This window comes from Ixodes scapularis, unplaced genomic scaffold, assembly GCF_016920785.2.
Source record: "Ixodes scapularis isolate PalLabHiFi unplaced genomic scaffold, ASM1692078v2 PGA_scaffold3__209_contigs__length_174095766, whole genome shotgun sequence".
In the NCBI taxonomy this organism is placed as follows: Eukaryota; Metazoa; Arthropoda; class Arachnida; order Ixodida; family Ixodidae; genus Ixodes; species Ixodes scapularis.
Window position 1 is genome coordinate 42333107 of NW_024609868.1, and position 23122 is coordinate 42356228.

The following is a 23122-nucleotide window of genomic DNA, read 5'->3' on the forward strand; positions in this document are numbered from 1 at the left end:
TCTCCGCAGTGCACCGATGCTCGGTAAGAAGCGCGCTCAACTGGGCGAACCCGCCGCAATGAATGCTTGAAAATGAGGAATATCGCAGTTCATATCGAAGGAAATATCGAATAGCGTAATATTTAGAACTACTATTCGAAAAGTTGAATACTGGCACAATCATAGTCACAAGACGACTTCTAGTCAAAAGCTCTTTTGGCCGGTCTTTTAAATGCATAAATCGCTTGACTATCACCAGTATCCCATTTAGTAGTCGGCTATCTTTCAGTGTTCACTTTAAGTGCAGCAAACTGAATGAAAATGAGGGGCTAATTTTTCGCACTCGGGTATCGCTTATAGCATAATGTTATAGGTCTACTGCAAATGTAATCATTATAAGTTGAATAAGAAAATGTATGTAACCAATAGAAAAATTGTGCTGCTAAAATTTCAGGGTTGTATTTTTACACTCGTCATTAGGTCAAGTAAATTATGTGATAGGACGTCTTTGTCACATTTTGTTTCTGTGATCTGTCTAGATTCCTTAGTAAGCACAACGAAATATCAGCAAAAATATTTTTAACCAATCACTTTATTTATTTTTTTTTTTCAGGCCGTCCACAACCAGGGAGCTCCATTAACGAACTGCTGGGGGTTCGTCGATGGTACTGCCAGGGCCATGTGTCGGCCGACGTGGCACCAGCGGAAGTTTTTCTCGGGGCACAAGAGGTACCACTGCACCAAATACCAAGCAGTCATGTGCCCCAATGGCATCATTGCCAGGCTGGATGGGCCATATGAGGGATGCAGGCACGACGCGGGTGAGGATTTTCTGCCACTGTTTTAGTTCCACTCATTGTGGTTTTCTGTGGAACTGACATTTTCTAAGACAGCTCAAAAGTCATTCAATATGTTTGTGTGCCAGTACAAAGAATGTGGCACAATTTAAGTGAAATTATTTTTTTAAACTAATACATAGATATTATGAATGGGATACAACACAATGAACTCCCTAGAAAGTACAGAGCAAAATCATCAACACTAAAATAACCGAACATATGTGTACTGTGGTGGAATCATCATTTATTTTGGGAAATATTTTAAATAACAAATCTTGGAGGACTACAGTGTGCATATGAGCATGTGCTTCTTGATAGTGTATGCGGTCCTCCAAAACTTCTCAAGTAATTAATGACATTTAATACAACAAAAGTGACGCAGCGTGAGCATGTAACATATTATATCAGCCTAACATATAGACATTACACTCCCCGGAGAGGTCATGATTAGGTTCGTGCTGCACGCCGCCCAAGGAATCTTGTGACAGATAGAAGAATTAAGCTTGTCGTAAGCGTGAAATTACCTCAACTTGGAGATTCTAATCCTAAAAACATAATAAGAGATGCCATAGTACCATGGTACAAAAACTTACATTATCCTTATGATATAATTTAACTATAATTTTCGTTATTCTGCAGGCATCTTGAGGGAGAGTGGGTTGTACGCAGACTTGGAGGTGCTGATGAACCCAAAGCCCTTCGTTCTCTACGGGGACCCCGCCTACCCTCACCGAGAGCTGCTGCAACGCCCCTTTGGGGGTGCGAGCCTCACTGTGGGGCAGGCTACATTTAATTACAAGATGAGCCGAGTCCGCCAATCAGTTGAGTGGGGCTTTGGGAAAGTGGCCACTGAATTCGCTTTTCTTGATTACAAAAAAAATCAAAAGTTGTTTCTTCAGCAGTTGCCCATCATGTACAAGGTAGGCGTAATCTTGACAAACTGCCACACCTGTTTGTACGAGAGCCAAACTTCGAAGTTCTTTTCTGTCGCTCCTCCAACACTGGAGGAGTACCTAACCGTATAACACATTTTACACTGTATTTTTAATACTATAAGGCAATATTTGATTTCATGATGATTTATTTAGAAGCTACTACTCACAATGTACTATATATTTTCCAAACTGACTTTCCAGTGACCTGGGATGACCTGACAAACTGCCATAGTTCTTTATATGGCAGTGAAACTTGCATATTTGATTTTTGTTTTGCTTCTTCTATGACACTGCAGGAGTACTGTGTAATGTCTTTTGACATATTCAGTTTTATTATTTGGAAAACGAGTCTTTTTGAAGATGATTTATTTCATTATTTTTTACCATTGACATTGTACATATTTTTCAAACTGACTTCCCAGTACACTGAACTCTAACCTGGCAAACTGCCGTGCCTCTTAGTATATGACAGTGAAACTTCCAGGTTCTTCTCCGGTAATCCTTCAACACTAAAGGACTGTAAGGTAGTATAGCATATTCCAACACATTTGTTTTTGTTACTGCAAAAAAAGTTTTTTTAAAGATGCTTTAGTTTTGGTGCTGTTAACCATTGGCCAGGTATGAGTTCATTCAAACTTAGAATATAAGAACCTTGGATCAGCATGGGCAGTACAGGCATGTTACTAGGAAATGCAGCGCTTCTCCAGAATAGAAAAAGCCTGGCATGTCTATGCCATGATATTTGAAAAATTGTTTTGAACCAAACACGGAATGCCTTGAGAAATGGTGTCTGTAAAATATTCCAGGATTGGTTTACATCCGTTACGTTCAGAGGGTGTGATGGAGCCGCAAATCACAGGTAAAAAAAGATATTGGGCATAACGATTAGATAAATGTTACCACACCTCAACGAAGTTCAAGTTTATATACTTTGATGGCCCTACAAGCATCGTCAGTTTAAATGTGGTAAATGCTGCAGGATGCAGGTCCCTGCATTAGTAGCAGTGCTGCATTTTTCTTGATTTCCCACAACAAATATATAGAATGTCCATAGCAGTTCAAACCAACTTGTGGCTGCCAGAAATATCCATGGAACTGATTGCCTTTTATTATGATAGAAGTACTGGTTGTGCCCTTCATGGTGGCTGAGAGTTTCACGAGTCGAACTATCCTTCTGGCATGTGCATGTGTAAGGGCAATTATTTTTTGTCTTGTTTATATGCATATGTATGTTTCCCTGAATGCTGTGCAATATGTGGTTTACCTTATTACCCTGTGTTGAGAAACAAGCTCAAATTTTTTTACTCATTCATTGAGTCAAAGGGCCTAGAAAGCAAGAGCAAACATTATAGAGACAGAGTGTAATTACAATTGCAAGCAAGAAAATTTATGGCTATGATATTTTTCTTTGTATTTACAATTCTTAGGTTCTTCCTTTTTGTTGGGTTAAAAATATTCTACATAAAAAGGAGTACTATCTAGATCCTCAGACAGCTTGCTTTGATCAATTTGTGGTTGTCGCAACATAAATGCCACACTGTTCTTCAATAAACCTGTGTTCAAAACATGTTTCCTTACTGACTCACCCTTTTCATTTCTGTTTATCTATAGATGTGACTCAGAATATGTCATAGACATGACATAAATTTTGCCAGACATATTTGTTCAACTTGTTTGTCAAGTGCCACAAATAGGAATGGTTTCATGTCTGAAAAGTTTGCAAGGAGGACAGTTACGTCAGAAGTAAACTTGAGGATAAGAACTTTAAAAGACGGCAGCTATAGGAGTAATTGTTGTCTTTTTTTAAATAGACTGCCACAAGAAACACAGGACCCCATGTCCTTTGGGGTCACACAAAATGAGGGTGATTAGAAATAGAACACACAAGGACAAAACAAGTCTTTGAGAGATTTTATGCAGAATTACCGTATTTGCACGAATATAACGCGACCACGAATATAACGCGAGGGCAGGTTTTGATGCCCCCAAAAAGAAAAAAAAATATTATTACTATTATAACGCGAGCCGAGGCCGCGTCAATTTTTCGCACTGGGGGGCATAGCAGAAGTGAAGTCAATGGAAATAGAAGAAATATCAGTTTATGTTTTGACTGCACTCATCCTCACTGCTCAGGTCCTTCCGTTTACAATCCACTTGGCCACTACGCAGATAAGCAGCAGCACGGCACCTGCTTGTCTAGTAGTTACTTTTTCTTCAGCGTGAGCTCCTCGGCAGCTCACAATCGAAACAAGGCACGAAGCAGAAGCACCAACACACAAACACCAGACCACTGTGGAGCAGAAACTAAACAATGCGCCGGCAGAAAAAAAGACTGCTCAACCCGATACACGATCACACTTCTTGTTCTGGATCCTCTGCATAAACAAATGCCTCGTGTTGCACGATTGCGTAAACGCGGTTGGTGGTCTTGGCTAGAGCACTATCTTGGCTTGGCTCGTGTTTGACTTGGCCCGGCTTGGCTTGGCTCGAATTGGCCGGTGCCCGCATTCCCGCATGGCGCGTGCGCCCGCGCCGAGTTCTTGCGGCGTGCGCGCATTGTAAAAACACAACAGCGATATAAATGTTTTTTTTTTTTTTATGTTTTCTTTTCGCCCCTTCACGTGGCCCAATAGCTAATAAATTCCCCTCCACACTCCCACTTCTTTTGCCACCGGATATTTTGCATTGAGCCAGAGGGATGGCTTACTCCTCTGGCTTTCTCCAGACTCGCGCGCCTCGTGGCTGAACTCGATTCCGAATATAACGCGAGGTGGGTTTTGGAGCACGTAATTTCGAAAAAAAACTCGCGTTATATTCGTGCAAATACGGTATGTCAAAGCACGTTTGACTGTATTCGTGAGAGGCACATGCAGCATGTGCATATAATAAGGCACCTGTTTATCTCACTATATAGAAAAGAGCATACTAGGTATTCAGCTTTGCATGGACAAACTACTTTTTTCTCCTGAGAAGATGGCTTTTCCTTTTGTGCATTGCGGTGAAACCATAGAGTAAGTAATTTGCATGCAAATAATAAATAGCTTTTCCAAAGCCATAAGCTTCAGGAGTCAGGTGAACATTTCAATGTTTATTTCCTTATCTCAATGGTCACATCACACTATCACTATTAGGGAAAGCTATCTTTTCAATGCAACCACAGCCTGCTAACAAGTTGTATGCAGCTGTATGGCAAATCCAGGTGAGTGAGCATAATGTTCCTTGTGGCGTCTACGGCTCTTTTTTAGACTTTATTTCAGGCTTATGCCAAGAATGTGATTAAGTGTCCTGCCAATGCTGGATGAGGCTACAAATTCAACCTTAATGAAATATAGCAAAACCCAAATTGAAATCCGGTTAGAAACGGATCCGTTATCACAATATTTTAGACTATTTCAATTAAAAACGTCCCAGTCTACAGCGTATTCTTTATTCAGTTAGGTTTTTTGCCCCTAGTTTGCTCATAAACTAAAAACTACTTTTCAATATACTGAACTGAGGCACATTTTCTTCTTTGCAACTACTTCAACTACTTCTTTGCAACTACTTCAAGATAAGAGGGGTTGTGAGGTCAAAGAATGTTTCTTCGGCCGATGTTTTGATGCGTGTGTACCTTTTGTTAGTTCAAAGTGATTCATTGTTGTTGTTGTTGTTTTTTTTGTTTTTTTTTAAGATTAGCGTGGTTGCGAAGTCAAGGCGTGTCCCCTTGGTGCCATTGTTTGGAGTGTTTTTTATGGTGACGATTTTGGGTTCAGGACGTATAAAAGGAGGGAGCACTGAATAAAGTGGTTAGCTGTGTTTGAGACGTCATTGTGTTTCTTCCACCCAGTCTCAGGTGGTCTAAAAAATGGTACACTTACACCAGCTCGCCTGCGCCCTAACCGTTTTTTCATTACTTCAAGCACTTTGAAAATATTTGAACACATAGCTGTAATACATGCATCCCGATTGAAAAGACCAACAGACTTTCCTGATGGACCATCAAGAAAGTCTGATGGACCATCAGTCCATTCCTGACGGACCATCCGACTTTCCCGATGGACCATCAAACTTCTTTGATGGCCCATCAGGCTTCCTGATGGACCATCAAGAAAGTCTGATATGGACCATCGAAAAGTCTGATGAACCATCAGATGCGTCTAGATGGTCCGTCAGAAGTTCCTGACGGCGCCTAATGGTCTGTTGGACATTCTTGGTGGGCCATCAGAAGTTTCATGTTTTACTTCGGGTTCATCAAAAGCGTCTTATTGCCCGGCCGTCGGGACTTTCTTTGCGCACAATGTTTATCAAAAGTGCTTGATTAATTGTTGCTCACGGTATTCTGACGGCGCTGTCAGAGGCGTTTCATAACATTTGATATATGGGTCGCGACATATTTGCCAGCATGTGATGAGTAGCGGGCTCGCTAGGTGCTGACACAACTAATATATGTCACGCGATTTCTCTTTACACATTGAGCCCCCGATTCACTGGCAACTGTGCGTTCGTCTGCAGCGGCGTAGACTTTCCATTTTCTGGGGGGGGGGGGATAATTTTCTGCGCAATTTGTTCTACACCGGCAATTATCAGTAGTTTATTTTAGCATACATGCATTTTACAGCGTATGTATATCGCCATGTGTCCGTGGCTGTGTGCGTTATTTTGTTTACATGCCACTACTAGAAGCTCGTTACATGGCACGTAAACAGCCTCTCGGTAAAGATCATGGCCCGGGGGAGGCTCTGCCCCCCCCCCCGGATCGCACCAGGGGGGGCGCGAGCCCCGATGCCCCCCCCCCCCCCCCCCCCTGCAGTCAACGCCTATATGTTTGTCTGAATGAATCATGCACACCATGGAAGCCCATATTTACGGTAGGGTCCATCGTTTCGCATATGCTTCATCACGCGCCTTTCATTACCAACGAAAAGTCGACACTTTATGTTTTATCGACACCGCACCCCCGAGCCCCGCGACCGTTGTAGTGCGCATCGGATGGTCGTGGCGGCAATTAAGTTCAGCTTCCAAACAGACCGCGCGGCTGTGCTTTACTTTGCTTTACTTCGCTCAAAGGTTAAATAGTCGGGGGAATGGGCCACCGCCTAGCTGAATAAGCAGCCCAAAGTCGAGGAGGCTCCGCAACTTTGCATGCTACAAAATAGGCGATTTGAGGCTATGTTGCGAAAAAAAAGCTGTCGTTGAATCTCGCGTATGATATATATGATGGGCGGCAGCCATGTGGTCAATGGGTTGATGTGATTTTTTTTATTAAGGGGAAAGCATATGTCTCATCGTTCAGTAGACCTTCAAAGTTATTGAGCGAAAACACATAGTCACGAAAGTTACTAAAACCGGCAACACGAAAGGTAGAAGACCCACATTATTCAGTATTCAGCTGCACCAGAACCCTTTTTGACCAGGCCATTTGTTAGCGAAGGAGCATCGCAGGCGTTGTAGACTCAATGGACCTTTTGTAGAAACATCGGTTCGAGAGTAAATGGTTCCAGTACCCTCTCTCTCTTCCTTCTGGCCGAGCAGAGAGGGAAGATGGTTTCGTTGTGTCGACTTCGGGGCGGAAGATTATGCACGATGGGGACAAAGGCGAGTTTGGGGGAGCCGTACCTAGGTCACAGCGCCCCAATGGGTGAACAAAGTGTAGCCGACGTTTTGGGTGTGGAACGGGTGGGAGAGGCCTTGCGTGCGCGTTGTTTCTCGACACTTAGCCTCGAACCCAGTCGTGTGTCTAGGTGGCAGCATATATTTGCCAAGAGGTCCATTAAAGTCTTTACTAGGGGTGTCGCGAAGCGGCCGGGGTTCGAGTTCGACCAGGTTCAACTTTTTTGAACTTTTAGTGGAAAGTTCGACAAACCTTCTATTCAGGTTCGACTCGTGTGCGCATGCGCGACAGGCTGACCAGTTGGCTTCAGATTGGATGATAATGGCTAAGAGATGAATTAAGTGCAGCACTGATTGGCTATTTCAGTTAATAGAGTACTAACAATAAAGTTATTAACTTCTTCATTGATTAGAATTAGTTTCTTTTATTTGCAGGTGTTCACAATATAAAATAACCCTCTGCATAAAAAAAACTTTCCAAACAATAGACATGCTTGCATTAAGGTCTGGCCACACTGTCCACAAAGTCAAACGTCGAACCCAAGGAGGTTAGAAGTACTAGGAGAGGGCACGTTGCTGTACTGGTGAAGCCTAGTCATAAAAAGTTTAAACGATTTTGTGCCCAGCGTTACCGCAGATCTCTCTGGCGATTGGTGCGCGTGACATGTCACGTGTGAGATGGATGGTTGATTCTAGGAGGTTCCCTTGCAGGCTTGCGCGCGCTCCGTCCGGTAAGTTTTATCAGATCGAAGGCTAGGCTGTGGTGTATTCTAGTACACCATAGCTAGACGAAGGCTAGCTACGGTCACGTGACGTGGTTACGTTCGCCTGAAAAGTGAGGAAAGTGAGGAGAAAAATGAGAAAGAGGCGAGGCGTCAAGGGGGCATGGCTTGTGGAGCCTCGCGGTTGACGTCATGCCCTCTCCTACCCTCCTTGCTCGAACCGGTCGAATCTGGTGAAAAGTTTGAAGGTTCGTCGAACCGGTTCAACCCAGTCGAACCCCGAAAGTTTGACCAAAAAATCTGGTTCGACAAAAGTTCGCGACACCCCTAGTCTTTACCACCACCACCACCATAGATATAATAAAAATGCAAAAAAAATAGATATTTATTTTTTGTCTTTTGGTAGGCCTTTCGTTCACCAGCCCGACGCGGTACCACTCCGCCACTCGCGTAGTTCAGAGCCGTATATGTAGAGAGTTTGGCCATTTGTTGGGAGGTATAGGAGACAAATGAGGAGGCGCCATTGGCCGAGAGCGGGCTGGGCGTGTTCCAGGGCGTCTTCAGAAATTCGAACGTGACCAACCAGAAGCCGGAAATAATACCCTGGCGGTGGTCGCGAGAAACAAACCTGATAACTGCATTGGAGTAACTCTCGGTGGCTGAAAATATGGTACACGTGATATTTCAATTACGCGCATCCAAAATGATGGTGGAAGAGTGCGACTAGCGGAACGATCGACGCAATCCGTACGCCAAGCGCCGAGGGCCGGAATCTGTCGTCCGAGCGGTCACCTCTGTCCGCGCAAAACAGAGTTGAGCGGCGCATCGTTTCTTACATCTTTCTGCATTATCATGATCAAAACAACACGTGCACCCTTTTTTCAACCACAAAGAGTTACTACACTTCACTCTTACGCGCTTATTAAAACCATATACGAACATAGACCTTTGATTAGAACTGTTTCTTGCTACCACCGCTAGGGAACTCTTTTCGGCTTCTGGTTGGTCAAGAGAGCATGCCAAGCCCACTTTCTGAGTCTGCCGCACGCCCTGGTTCTGCTTGCGCCTCCCATTGACCAAACTCTCTACATATACAGCTCTGGCGTAGTTGTGCCAACGCACTTGTAAATCATGAACTAATCTTTAATGTATCGGCTGCTGACGGCGCTGTCGGAGCCGCTTGGATGCATGGATGGATGGATGGTAATGGCTATACCCAGAGCCGTATATGGCTATATATACACCAACTCATGTTTACAAACAAACCGGAGCGCCCGGAGCGCCCCTAGCAGACGCCACCGGCGCCGCGCATGCGCGATGGGGGTGTGGGCAAGAAGCTCGCCGTCGCCCATAAACAAACCATTGAAATGCGATGTTGTCGGCGTCGGTGTGAGTCCCCACGCTCTTTTTGACGTTGCAATTGTTGATTCTACGTCCTCCTAACAATGTCTGACTACTGGAGCGGCGTCAGCGAAATTACCGAGGCTCGTTACACCGCAAAACTTTGCGTGAATCATCTGACATGTGGCGATTCATTCCACGTGGACGCCGCAGAATGTACGCTAAAGCCTGATTCACATGATGAAATTTCGCTCGCAATTTTCAGTAGCGACGTCACTCGGACTGCAAAAGCGTGAACCGTAGCTGGAATGTCGACGTCAAAACTGAAAATCGCAAGCAGATTCTAACCAAGTGAATCAGGCATAACAATGGCCACTGGTAACAATGATCAACATCTCCTTGTATCTACTGTTTACGTCCAGCCTGCTTACCAACCTTCAAACTTAAGTCTTTTGAGGCCTCCACTTACTTCTTATCGCAAGTAACAGGCCCACGTTTCATCTACGGGCCGGCGTCATCTAAGGGAGCAGACGACAAGCAGAAACGTTTGAAAGAGCAGACGACAGTTCGAACAATCAGGCGGCCGTTTGAACTTGAAGACGCACTGAACGTAGTCCGCAAGTGGTCCGTACAACTTGACGATTTTCCGGCGCTCATTTTGAAACAAAACAAATGAATTTGATGACCAGAAGTATCCGTGAATTCAACCCAAAATGCCTCCCGCCCAAGCAATCGTGGTCCGACGGCGTCTGGTTTTCCCTTTTCACGGCACATATCCGCGTTCTCGGACGAACCGAGCACATGAAAAATGACCTTCAAATCTTTCTCGACACTTTCGGTACAGCCCCAGTCGCAGCATTTTGACGAGAAGGCAGGTTTCTGTCTGGTTCCTTTCAAAACAACGCAGGAATACACGTCTCACATGAGCACTTCCGCCCACAGCCCCGGACCGGAAGTGCGTCCGACGCGCCACCACTGCGGCGTGACGTAACAGAGATGAGTTCGTGTATGTATAGACGCTTTACACACGTGCCAAATTACAGCCGCCATTGCTGACCTTCTCTAGTCTTACTGAGATGCCGAGCAACTGAAACGGTAGTTGACGATCCCCTACAAAGGCCGATGCTTTATAGCGAGTTCGTTTCACACGCACTGGCACGGTTCGAGTTCTCTCCCAGAATGCATCGCACTCACAGAGTGTTGCACGGAAAACTGGACTCAAACGAACTCGCCAAATGCACCGAGTGCAGAAGACTGACGCTGCCGCCATCTATGTTGTAGAAAAGGTACCGACTTCAAACCGAAACTAGCGCCTTTCTGTTCAGAGTGATGCGTGGGAATGCGAGAATGCAGTCGCTACCAACGTTTATCTACGAACGTTGGTCGCTGCAACCTGTAGTTTATAGTTGCGATGGCTTCAAGCAGCTAGGCTGCCGTAGAGATAATTACAGACGGCGTAAATTTCCGCAACCAGCTGTCTACAAAGCAGCTGGTTGCGATCTTTCAATTCTTATAACCGTTTACACTGAAGAAAACTGATGATGCTGTCCGAGCGGAAGCTTGATCCGTTTGAGCATGGTATTATTCGTGAACCACTGAAAGGGTACGGCTTAAAACTAGCCTGTTGGAATATCCAGCAAAACTGGGACTTTCAATTTGGATCGTCATTATAGGTGGATTAGATATTAGCCTTGGTGAGGGCATCGAGAACGAGAGCTTTCTCGAACAAAATACGACGGGGCAAGTTAGCTGACGTAGGTAAATGTTAAACATGATGATGTTGCCCAATCCTCGGGTAAAGTCTCCATCTTTAGCTTTCTCTGATGCTTATTGGGTAGTCAGAGGTTTCTGCTGGGGGAGTTTTGTCGACAAATGTTAAATTTTTCACCCGCACACGGATGGTGATAGACATCTCGGGGGCCGCTGTTACGTTTGTTTTTAGCATTTCTTTACACACTGGTATATTTCAGCGTTTGTACGGCAACAGAGCGATTTAAAACCTGCAAATAAATCACGGGTTGTCAATTGCTTTCTTCGGGAAATAGCAGACGCTCACAATTCAAGCTCGCGTTTGATTTCGTGGCCCGCGGGACCCGATTTTTATCAGAAAATCTACTTTTTTTCCCGTTCGGTTCCGCGACACATCGTAGCAGACGAACCCTCGTCGTCTGCTCCCGCTCCTCGCCGGCCCCGCCGGAGCTAGGCATGACGGGATTGCATTTTGGCGCACTCCCGATTTTCTCGGTGCAGCGAGTGCATGCAAGCGTGGGGTGTCAGCGCTGAAACGAACTCGGAGAGTGCAACCACTCGTGGAGTGCCGGCCGAAACGAACCCGTTCCACGCTGCGAGTGGGTACGCGTGGGCACGAGTGCCGTGAAAAGAACTCGCTATTAGAAAAGGACACAGTTGAGTCCAATATGGCAATAACCTGGCCTGCTATTGTAATGATGAAGTTAAATAAACGAAATAAGAGGAAACAAAAACTGAAGGTCAGTTATGGCGGTGTCCATGCACAGCTGCTGCAAAGCGTCTATACCCTTTGAACGGGCTCAGCTTGCGCCACCTAGCCTAACATTTCGTCATCCCTTCTATTTTTTTTTAATTTGTATGCATTTAGTTATAACAGACCCCCCTCTCTTTTAAATTAAATTAATGGCCTATTTTTATATGTATCTTTTTTTATCCTTCCCTAGATTTTTTTTACCAATCTTCCAATTTCCTTTTAGTTACCGCCAGCTTCTTTATATGCAGTGTTGACACTTGATTAATTTCTGTCAAAAATGTTCCCAATCAAGTTTATACGCAGTGTTTGACACTCGACAATCCGTTCATTTTAATCTATACTTTACGTACATTTTGAAAACCGTTCGCCGCTTATATCCGTTCGAGCAACTGCGTCTTCAAAAGCTTTGAATCCAAATCCAAATCCAGGTGTTTCATGCGTCTTGTTACCTTGGCAGCCTCGCCCATCGTCGTGGAGTGTTTTCGAGGTTTTTGATATTTAGGTAGGTTTCACTCGATTTTGCGAGAACGGAAAAATAAGCGGCGTCCATAAGGCCTTATTTAGGAACTGCAATCCTTCGAATGTGGCCGACTTCGAGCGTAGGACGGTGTACAAGGTGTTTTGGAGGCTATTACGACGCCGAGATCCCCAAACTGACGGGTGAGTGTGTATTTTTACCATCCCAAAGTGCGACGTAGCCACAAGCAATCGCCGTTTTCTTTAATTTTTATTGCGACTGTGGTGAAAATGGAGTATTGTGGACTGTGCTTATTTGGGGCACCAAGCTAGGCAGATGATTGCATGGGCTGTCTAAAACTTCAGTTGAAAACGTGGGGACTTAACTGCCTTGCACGTGACATCATATGGGCACAGCTGCCTTAACTGCCTTGCACAGACAAGGCAGCCTAACTGCCTTGCACAGATATCATATCATATGAGCGCAGCAACTAAACGGAGCATAGCGTACGGTGTCGCAACACGCCGAAACTGTCGACGAGCTGTATGAGCCACTTCAGACCGCATGTTTATGACGAATCCAGCATCTCGCGGATGCCGAAATTATTTTGAAGATAAATTGATTAAGGGCTCTGTAAAACAGCAGAGTAAAAGAAAAAAAAATGCGCTGCGACGTTAGGAAATTTTTACGAATGTTTCCATATTTCTGAAAGCTCTGAAGACTCGCTTCGACCACTTATGCTGAATGTTACTTTGACCGATCTATTTATTGACCATGCATGTTGTTCAGATTTAAATGAAAGACAACGTTCTTGAACTCGCTTGTCAAATCAAGAAACTCTCAATCTTGTCAGATATCTTGGGTTTCCGTCTTGCAGCGCGAGATGGAACCTGTCGATGGGCTACTCCCATACTGGCGCACCACCGTTTAATGAATAGCACATTATTAGTTTTCAGGCGAGATGCATGAACAAACCTTTTCCGCAATGTTTTCGCTTTCCAATCGAAGTATCTTATTTGCAGGGCTGTGCATTCTACAAAGGGCAGCGATACGACGGTCTTTTCATCCCGGCAACTTTTCTGTCGCTGTACTATTATAACGCTACTGTTCGATAGATTAATTTGTTTTCAGGCGAGATTCAGGAACAAACCTTTTCCGTAATGCCAATTGCTGTCTTGGCTTTCAAATCAAATCATAATTATTTGCTGGATTAAGCTTTCTTTAACTGAAATGAGGCAGCGGTCCACTGCACTCCTCGTCTTGACAATGTTTCTGTCAGCGCGAAGAAGTCACTTGCATTTTGAGAAATACTCGGTGCAGGAAGAGCGCGCTCGAGTGTCAGTCTCTGGTGGCGCTTCTTTCCATTTAATGAATAGAGCGCCAAACTCTTGCGCTCCGCAGCACGAACTTAAGGTGCACAATCGTGGCTCATTCAACGTCAATCCATGCAAGTAATTTAATACATGGCTTGCATTGATGTTGCATCAGCTGCCATTGCTTCCTAACCAATTTATTTATTCATGATCACAAATGTACCTACTAGGAACCCAAGAGGAAATGGCAACTGAGCTGCCCAGGCGGGAACATGCAGCTGAGGCATCTGCAAGTTCACACAAAGCTGCACCTCCCAAAAAGGTCAGCCCTTGTGCCCTCTAATGCAAAGTGTTTTTTTGCGGAAATTCTGTCACCAGAATATGTAATGTCACCTGTCTATGTAAATGTGGTGCAGCCTATTTTGCTGGGAGTGACCGAAAGATAAATCTTAGCGCTAAATAAATTTTTAGTTGCGGTCTATGTCAGGACAGAGGCTGAAAGTGACGATATTGCGGGGCTCTCAAAAGCAGCGCCAGCCACATATGGCTAGCAGCGACCAAAACGGGCACACAACTAACCGGTCCAACTGATGCAGAACGAGAGCCGATCATGCACAAAATGTGAGTGTTGAAAGCAGCTTGGGAATCCCAACACTCAGCGTAATGTCATGCCGAGTCCTTAACATTTATACTTCCTTGGGATTGCTCTGTTTCACCACTCACGCAAAGCTTTGCAGTTTACCAAGCCTTCTCTATTTCCTAAAGGCCACTAAAGCAGTCGGGAGTTACAAGGGAGACCAAAGAATCAACTGTATCACAAGGAATAGCACAAGGACCCAATTTGACACTCGCAACAATGTGTTGTCATGATTTGTTGATGAGGAATGTTGTGCTTGAGTACTCACGCAACAATGTGCATACTCACGCAGCAGTACTCACGCAACAATGTGCGTGAGTACTGCTGCTAGGGGGCACACATGCATAGCTGCTAGAAACACCTTTCTCTGACCCACCCTGCTCTATCAATTGCAGGACTATACTGCAGCCCAGCTTCCAGTTGATGCGGGAGGCACTATAGGGCCCTACTGCCTAACACGTAAGTCATTTATGGCCTTACCTTTGAGTACTCGTATGTTTACCATACTAACAGAACCCATGCTTTAGCAATGAAAAGGGAACTTTTTTAATGTGCCTGCAATATATGAAAGAAGTTCACTGTGCGGTGATAGAGCCAAACATGTCATATATCACGAATGACAAGTGATGAGGCGATAATAACTGAAAAAACGAAACGTTTCATGGGGCGAACTTGTGCCCAAAAATAAAAGGGAACAGAAGATAACAGCAGAGCGTCGCGGGTGTTGAAGTCGGCATGACAGCAGAGTCAAACGCTGGGGCGAAACTGACTGCGGCTTGCCACGCGGAGCCCCTTTTGTACATGCGTGGGCTTCTCGAACAATCGGCGTAGAAGGTTCGCGCATAGAACATTCTAACCTCGAACATGCAACAGAGTTCTCGAATTTACCAGAACAGTAAATTGCAAGAATATAAAAGATGTGTCGCGTCCAAGAATCGAACCCTGGCTCTTCGCGTGTGAGGCAAGCACAATAACCGTCAGGCCACGGCCGTGCTGCCCACTTGGCCAGCTATGCGTGCAGCAATATGCAACACATCATCACTTATATCTTGCATAGAGGATATTTATTCATAAAGGGTGGAAAAAAATAATGTTGAGAAAGAAGGCATATACGGCAAAGAGCTCTCTACTCTACTGTTGTGGCTGCGCTCTGTTGCTGAGCAGGATGGCCGAGGAATGTCCTTCCAACGCCATGACTACGTAGCAAGTTCCCCAATGTTGCTAGATGACCTCCCAGATAGGCTCCACATGCATCCACCAGGTGCACATAGAAAGATTGTATAATTAGCTTTAAAATTAGTTTGCTTTTGCCTTTCAACGAAAGACTGGTATTTTTGAGGTTATGTTGCAACATGCAACACATTAAAGCTTAAACCTGAGCGCTGGAATTTGGTTTCTGTACTCCTTTAATGTGAAATTGTTTTTCAGTTGCTGACGAGGACACCCTTGCGAAGAATGAGATTGTGGATCCTACCATCGGCCTCCAGAATAAGGGTGGAATGGTAAAATAAAAAAATTTGCACTTTCATGCAGTGTATGATATACATTAAAGGGGTTAGGGTAGTGCAGGGGTGGCCAGAGTGACATGGAGTTAGAGCCGCAGGAAAAAAAGAAAGGGGGGGGGGGGGCAATTTTTAACAAGAAACGATATGGAGCAAACAGTTCTTTCCAAAGAGGAGAAGTATAATTGGCGACTACAACAAATAACACTAGGTATCAGGAGGTCTTTTCCACCGCTAAGCAAAAATTAATACACGATTCACTAGCCAGTCACTGCCCCTGACAACCATTATGCGTATACGGTTGAAAGTCTTTTTAGAACAATATAGAAAACAGGGTCACTGGATGCATCTGTGGCAAAAACCATTCAAGCTGTATGTATTTAGTGTGTTGCAAGGCTGCCAAGACTGTGAGCTCTTTTTAAATTCTAGAACTCTTTTCGTCTAGGGGACACGCGTCATAGGGACACGTTTTCCAGGGAGCCGCGAGCCGCACATGGACTTGCAAAGAGCCACGTGCGGTTCGCGAGCCTCAGTTTGGCCACTCCTGGGATAGTGTAAGCACATTAAATTGAATCGATTGCAACCAGAAGTCATTAAAACATTATTGTTGCCGCGCTCTTAATTGTAGTTATAGCCAGGGCCTGGAAAACATTCTATAGTCACGCTCACCTGATGCAACTAAGGGATTACATACCTGTTTCATGCAAATGCCATGAAGCTTTGTAGGCCCATCAGCTTTGCAGATGCCCACGAAGATAGGAATTCATAGGTAGCGCTGTTTTAAATTTAAAGGCCTCAATTCCATGCATGTAATTATTTTAGTGCATTTTAAATGCATCTTGGAGTATACAGTACCACTCTGCATCAACGATTGGTATGTGTGAAGCTGTTTCTCGTTTTTGTTTATCCATGTCAGACAAGGTGTGCACGTCAACCAGGAATCCGGGCATCATGCAGAAGGCAGAGTGCGACTCCATGTTTTGCAAGATTGCTGCTGCTCCCATACGGCCAGTGGAAGTGCTTTTGGAGAGGTCGGTGACCGGCACCCTCTCCAACAAGGCAAAGGCAGCGGGGCAAGAGAAGGTGTTTGCCTCACTCACTCCTCACAAGGTGCAGGGTCTCTCATTAAGCAAACATTTTGTTTAAAAGCTTGATACGAATCTCGCGTAGTCGCGTAAAATATTTCATGTTAAATTCGCATCAATGAAAGCGAAACAAAATTTATATTTTGAAGCACAAGGAATGCATGAATGTGCATTTATTTATGGCAGAAATATCTTGTATGCAATTTGCACGATTCTGACATGTCCCCGATAGTAACACGCAGTTATATTCAACCCACGAATGTTAAAAAAATTGATTAATGGCGATTCTACCGCGCAGATAAAATAATGACGGCTGAACAACATACATTTCGTGAAAAGCATTTTATCAAATGCACATACTCGGGAAGTGCACACACTAAGTGCTGGTGAAGCCCTACATCGAAAACTTGCGAGCGAAAATTCGGCTCTTTTATATTTCCAACCAAGCTCGCATGCCACTGTGGACCACACCGAACACACCACCAACATCACTTTGTTTTCTGTTTTTGCCTACGCAATCTTTTTTTTTTAGAGGTAACCTTATAGTAAAATCGGTTTTGCTTCTCCAAGGTTGAAACACCATTCCACAAAATCGCAAAAACAAAACAGTGAATTCGGATTCAGGTTGGATTGGACTTGAAACACGTGTTGGTGGTGCTGGGGCTGGCCACTTTGCAGAGTTTTTTTAGCATTTTGTTTAGTTTTGGTTTTTGGGTCCGATTCTAACACATGTAATTTTGAGCTCAAGTCTTTGGGTAAACAAAGTATGGCTGATCCCTGGCAGCAGCAGGCAATCAGCCGCTTGGAGCCTTGGGAGCTTACAGTCGCCGATCGTGGCCTCCTCGCCACCGTAGGTTGTGGAGCACGCATTCGTATCAGCCATCGCAGCGCGTCGAGGTATTCGGAACATTAAAAAATTTGCACGTTGTATACAATGCGCTTCAGCTGGGGAATTTGCGAATTTGTTTTATTCCGAAATTCATACCAATTAGTATCACCGAGATTTTACTCTAGTAGGTTGTCTGCTAACCCCTGGACGTGTGACAAGGGTACCCTGCCAAGGATGAAAGTCAAGCATAACAAATAATAACCGTAAATAATAATCGCACCTTTGTATTTTGAACAGATGATTTTATTTTTCGTTCTAAGCAGCGAACTCGAGCAAGTGCTCAAAGAGAAGTCAACGGAGAGCTCGATGCGTTGTGGGGTATCTGGCAAAGCTGGCGTGGTTACGAGCTGTGCCGTTCAGGTGCATAGTGGTGGCGTAGACGTGTTACCGCCTAGCCATTTGAAACACCTGTGGGCTTTACGTGGACCAACGCGGACTAAGCAGACTAAGCGTCCATGTGTGAGATAAGTCATGTCAAGGTCATCGCGTTCAGGGCAAGATTACTCCAACAGTTGAGTATACCTCTAGGAAGCGGCGCTGCTCCGATGTTTTAGTGCAGCTACATAGCGGTTTTTGCTATGTCACGACTATGTTTCAAGATCCCCAACGAAGCTTCGGAGGCATCCACCAGGTTCACATTGAAAGACTGTATAATTAGCTTTAAATTTAGTTTTCTTGTGCCTTTCAACGAAAGTTTGTTGTTTTTGAGGTGATGCTGCAACATAGCCCACATCCAAGCTAGGAAATGAGTGCAGGAATTCCGTTTTCGTGCCCCTTTAAAATCTGCTGTAAGCTACTTTCTGGCATTTGTGTAACTTCTTGTGGAAGCACACTTCTTCGAAAAGCACCAATTAATGCCTGGAGGAAATTAATTTCGGCATTAGGAAAACTTTTTTGTTTTGCTTTGTTTATCTACTTATTTTTTCTTAGTGGGGATAAAAATGCATCGGATTAAACATTAAAGCAGCATATTGAAGTAAAAGAGAAATGTGCAACAATGCAGGAACAAACACCTCATTGTTTTTAACAGCCCACGCTGTGAAAGGCATTCAATTCTATTGGCTATTAGTTTCAGGGAAGAAAGGCAATGTAAACTGATCCTCTTAGCATTTGCATTTAATTTTCTTATGGTCATAATCTGCTTGCTGACATGTATATTGCAGGATTGAAATGCACCTTTCATGATGTATGCCTACTGTAGGTAGGTAAATGTTCTGAATTCATTTTAACCACCAATTTCTCTTCTTTCTTCAGGTGACTCCCAACCTAAGGATTACTTTGTTATGGAGATCTCAGATTGTTATATCAGATATGGGCATACTTATGACTACTGCCGTGAGTGTTCTAGAAGCAAACATCACTTTATGCAATAAGTAAAGAAATAATGGCTTGGAGACTTTTAGAAGGTTAACTAAAAACGAGCATTGCTCTAATATCCTGAGGGTAGCCTCACCTAAAATTGAGAAATTTGGTGAAAATGTAAGTTAGTCTACCTCGTAGAGTGCTACCAAAAAGGGTTATAAATATTGTAGCCAGGCCATGAATGGAAGATCTTTCAAGGAATGTGAGATTGTTTTTATATAGAACTGCATTGTTCTTTGTGCTGTTCATGATGCTATGTTTAAATTCTGTGGCCTGTCTAAGCTGTTACCACAGTGAGGGATGACAACCAAATGTAGGCGGTTTCCAATGTTCATTGTCTACTTATCTACAGCTGGAGCTCCTATTTCTTACAAAGTCACTGGCCTAGCAGTGAGATTTATAGACATGGGCTACCTGTTTTGTGCTTAAAAGAATCTAACAAAAGCCAGGGTGGGCTGTCTATTGGGAGTGGAACATGAATCAGGATACTGCAGTACTTTTCTTTTTATGGTAATCTCTGAACACTGTAAATACTAAGAAACTTTGAAGGTTTGTTAGGTGCCAGCTGCCATTTAACTACTTCCATTGAGACTAATTTACACTTGGTCTTCTTAAACTATGACCCTCCAGCCTGTATGTATGATGTTCTATATTTGAAGTCTGAGCACTGCAAAAAATTATTACCCTGGATTTTCAATATTCCAGGCTGCTTTTGGCTACACCTGAGGGAGAAGAGGTACCGCCAGGCTGAAAGGGCAGCCCGGCACCAGAAGATACGGCGGTACTTGTCAGAAAAGCTGTCCGATCTCAGGAGAAATCGTTAAAAAGGTATGTGCGTCTATACTATAACTTCCTTAATTAAGTAACATACTATTTTGGATCTCAAGTTTACAAGCAGTTAATTTAAATAATGGTATAGATAAATTATTTAGGGGTTAATATATTGCTGCAAGCGCAGCTGACAAGGCAGGCAGCCCGCTCGTGGCCTAGTGGTTATCGCGCGTGCCTTCCACGCAGAAAGCCAGGGTTCGATTCCTGGCCGCAAGGACGCATTTTTGTTGACTCTAACATAATGTTCTGGTAAATTCGAGAACCGTGTTGGGCTTGTTCGAGGTCAGAATGTTCTACACGCCGAACCTTCTACGCCGATTATTCCAGAAGCCCACGCGTGTACATAAGGGGCTCCGCACGGCGAGCCGCAGTTAGTCTCGCCCCAGCGTTCGACTCTGCTCTTACGCCGACTTCGACGCCCGCAACGCTCTGCTGTTATCTTCCGTTCCCTTTTAGTTTTGGGGACAAGTTTGCCCCATTAAACGTTCAGTTTACTCAGTCATTCGCCGCTTCATCACTTGCCATTTGTGACAATATCTCTAAATGTTTATGCAAACAGCTTTAAAGTAGTGTGTTGATCAGCTGACCACTTGAAGAAGGCTGTGGGTGGCTTGGTCGCTACTGCCATCCCATCAGGCCGTGCTCGCTCACTCCAAAAAGTTGCATGGTCACACAATTACAATGAAGCATGTCACTCTTACTGTCCCTTAGTCGTCTCTAGGCAGACTTAGATGTAGTTCAACTACTCAACTCAAACTACTGTAGTTTAACTACTTTTCCGAGTAACCTGGTAACTTTCAATTACAACTTCATTTGGGTAATTAGTAGTTTAATTTAATTACGTTTTTCAGGTAACTTCTACTCAAATTACTAACTACTTTCGAAATCTAATCCTAATTTTTTTATAACAAATGTTTGAGCGCAGAAATAAATAAGACTGGCAGATGAAGTGGCATTCCCGAACAAGGGGCCCCCTCACATTGCGTTCCCACCCACTTATACTCGGCAGACGTAGAAACTGCATCACAGGCGTCCTTGGGTCAAGGTGGCGACGAGCAGCCAAAATATAACACAGGCGCACACGAACGCAGGCAGAGATGCTTAACAAGCCTTGGTCTGGTATTGACCTAATCCGGTAATGCACGTAGGCGCCACGCCTCCAGCTGCAACCGTGAAAGACGGGGACACTCTGAGGATTGTTATTGTTTTCATGTTGTGTGCCTTTAGTGAGTTCTGACTCAAGTGGTAGGCTCCACGGTAGGGGCCACTGGAATGACCTCACAGCTGGGCGCCTGTTCTCATGGTCGCCTCGTAGTCAGCGCATACTCCCTTCCGAAGCCGGACTCCCCCGCGCACAAATGCAAACACGGATAATCCGTTCATGGGAGCACGTTCCCGCTTCCTGCTTGGTCACGTAATCCTTCGCGTCCTTCCGACCTTCCACGCCAGGGAGACCTCCTCTTTGTTGAAAACGTTGTACTTGTTACCCTTGGGAGATCCTTTTCTTAAACCTAAAGTTAGCGGCGAAAAGCAATTTTTTTTCTTTAGTGGCGTAGCATTAACATTGCAACGAGATGCACAGTCTTTCAGATGATCCCATCGTCGTGGCGCAAGACTTGATCCCTTGTCGGTCAGGTGCACTCGCTCGGCGAACTCTCCAAACGTCGTGAGAATAAAGAGCGGCCAGTCATAAAAATCTCAACTTGCCAAATAAAAAAAAGGAAAAAGGAGGAGAGTTTGTTATAAAAGACCCTCTAGCCGAGGGAAGCCTCACACGCAGCCTGCTTCTGAAATTGAACGCTGCCTTTGCATCCAGCGCCACGGTGGAACGTCTTTTAGCTTGACTGGGGACGTCATTAGAAGGAAAAGGGGAAAACTTTCCGATAACAACTCTGAACGACAACTGCTTCTGCTAGCGAATAAACTATATTGGAAGTCATAAAATTACTGCATTTATTTCAGGCTCGCAGGGTTTTTCACTGATCAAAACTGCTGTTCCTTATGCTGCCACAATAATATAAAAAGTAACTTTGAAAGTAACCTCAAAGTAACTCGCTACTTTTTTGCAGTAGTTAGTAGTTTACTCAATTACTATTACAAATGCGTAATTTCTACTCTACTCCAACTACTTTTGGCCTCGATACTCAGTAACCTAACTACCTTTTTTGAGTAATTTGTACATGTCTGTCTCTAGGCCCACGCTGCTGTTGACGTATGTCAATGGCCGTCCTGTGTTTGGTCTCTTCGCTGATCACTGAATTGCCCTTGATATGTCCAGGCTCATCCCTTTACTGCCTGTCCTCCCTCGATGCGCGGTCCCACCACGGACTGCCCATGCTGTTGCAGGGCTGCCATCACTTGCACCCCATGTTGTAGCCTTTTTACCCTTTTCTTTATATTAATTTAGCTTAATTTATATATTGCAAATACTATTGAAATCGAACAAAGGTACTATTGCAGCCAATACAAGCTGAAATGCCACTACGCGTGGCACGCAATAATATGAGAGTAGTCTCTCAGATTGTTCAGCAAACCGCGGTATGCGCTGAGGTAGAGAGAAATCGCTTCTTGTGCTCGTTGGACCGCTATGCCGTTCCGTGTCAATTTCCAGCTCATAGCGGCGCAATGAGTGCAAGAAGCAACCTGCCTAAACCTCAGCAAACACAGGTTCGCTGAAAAATCCAACAGGGGGCTGTGATAGTACCACATGCCATGCGTCATGGCATTTCAACTAATATTGGACACGATAGTACGTCCTCAAATGTTTCCGGTTTTTCTGTACCACCTTGCCATTCCTCCCAGCGAAACAATGTATGATTTCATAACTTCATAATAAAATATCAAAGCAACGCAGTTTGTTTGATTTTCTTCTTATTAGTAGCTGCATTTGCCGTACTCAAATGTCAGGCTGGCAATTACCAATGTGCAGTGGACAATATAAATCAATTCTAAGTGGGATATGCACCTCGTCAGGCTCCAGACATGGCGTAATTTAGTTTCCACATTATGCATTCACATATTGTCATGCTTTGCACTCAACCATTTGTTTAAGTGGTGGCCAACTCGAACTGTTTCAAATTAGCCATGAAACCACCATAATCAAACCATAAAATAAATGGACGTCCCAAAATATGACAG

General features: G+C 44.3%; 1 non-coding gene across 1 annotated transcript; it reads left to right on the forward strand.

The window, feature by feature from the left end:
• The first annotated feature begins 1120 nt into the window (after nucleotides 1-1120).
• On the forward strand, nucleotides 1121-22786 carry LOC115325226. Its single transcript, XR_005717068.3, has 11 exons — nucleotides 1121-1163; nucleotides 1458-1738; nucleotides 12411-12568; nucleotides 13767-13816; nucleotides 13909-14000; nucleotides 14711-14774; nucleotides 15744-15817; nucleotides 16734-16934; nucleotides 17720-17728; nucleotides 19859-19981; nucleotides 22263-22786. It is a non-coding gene; the product is annotated as an uncharacterized LOC115325226 (transcript).
• Nucleotides 22787-23122: the final 336 nt, after the last annotated feature.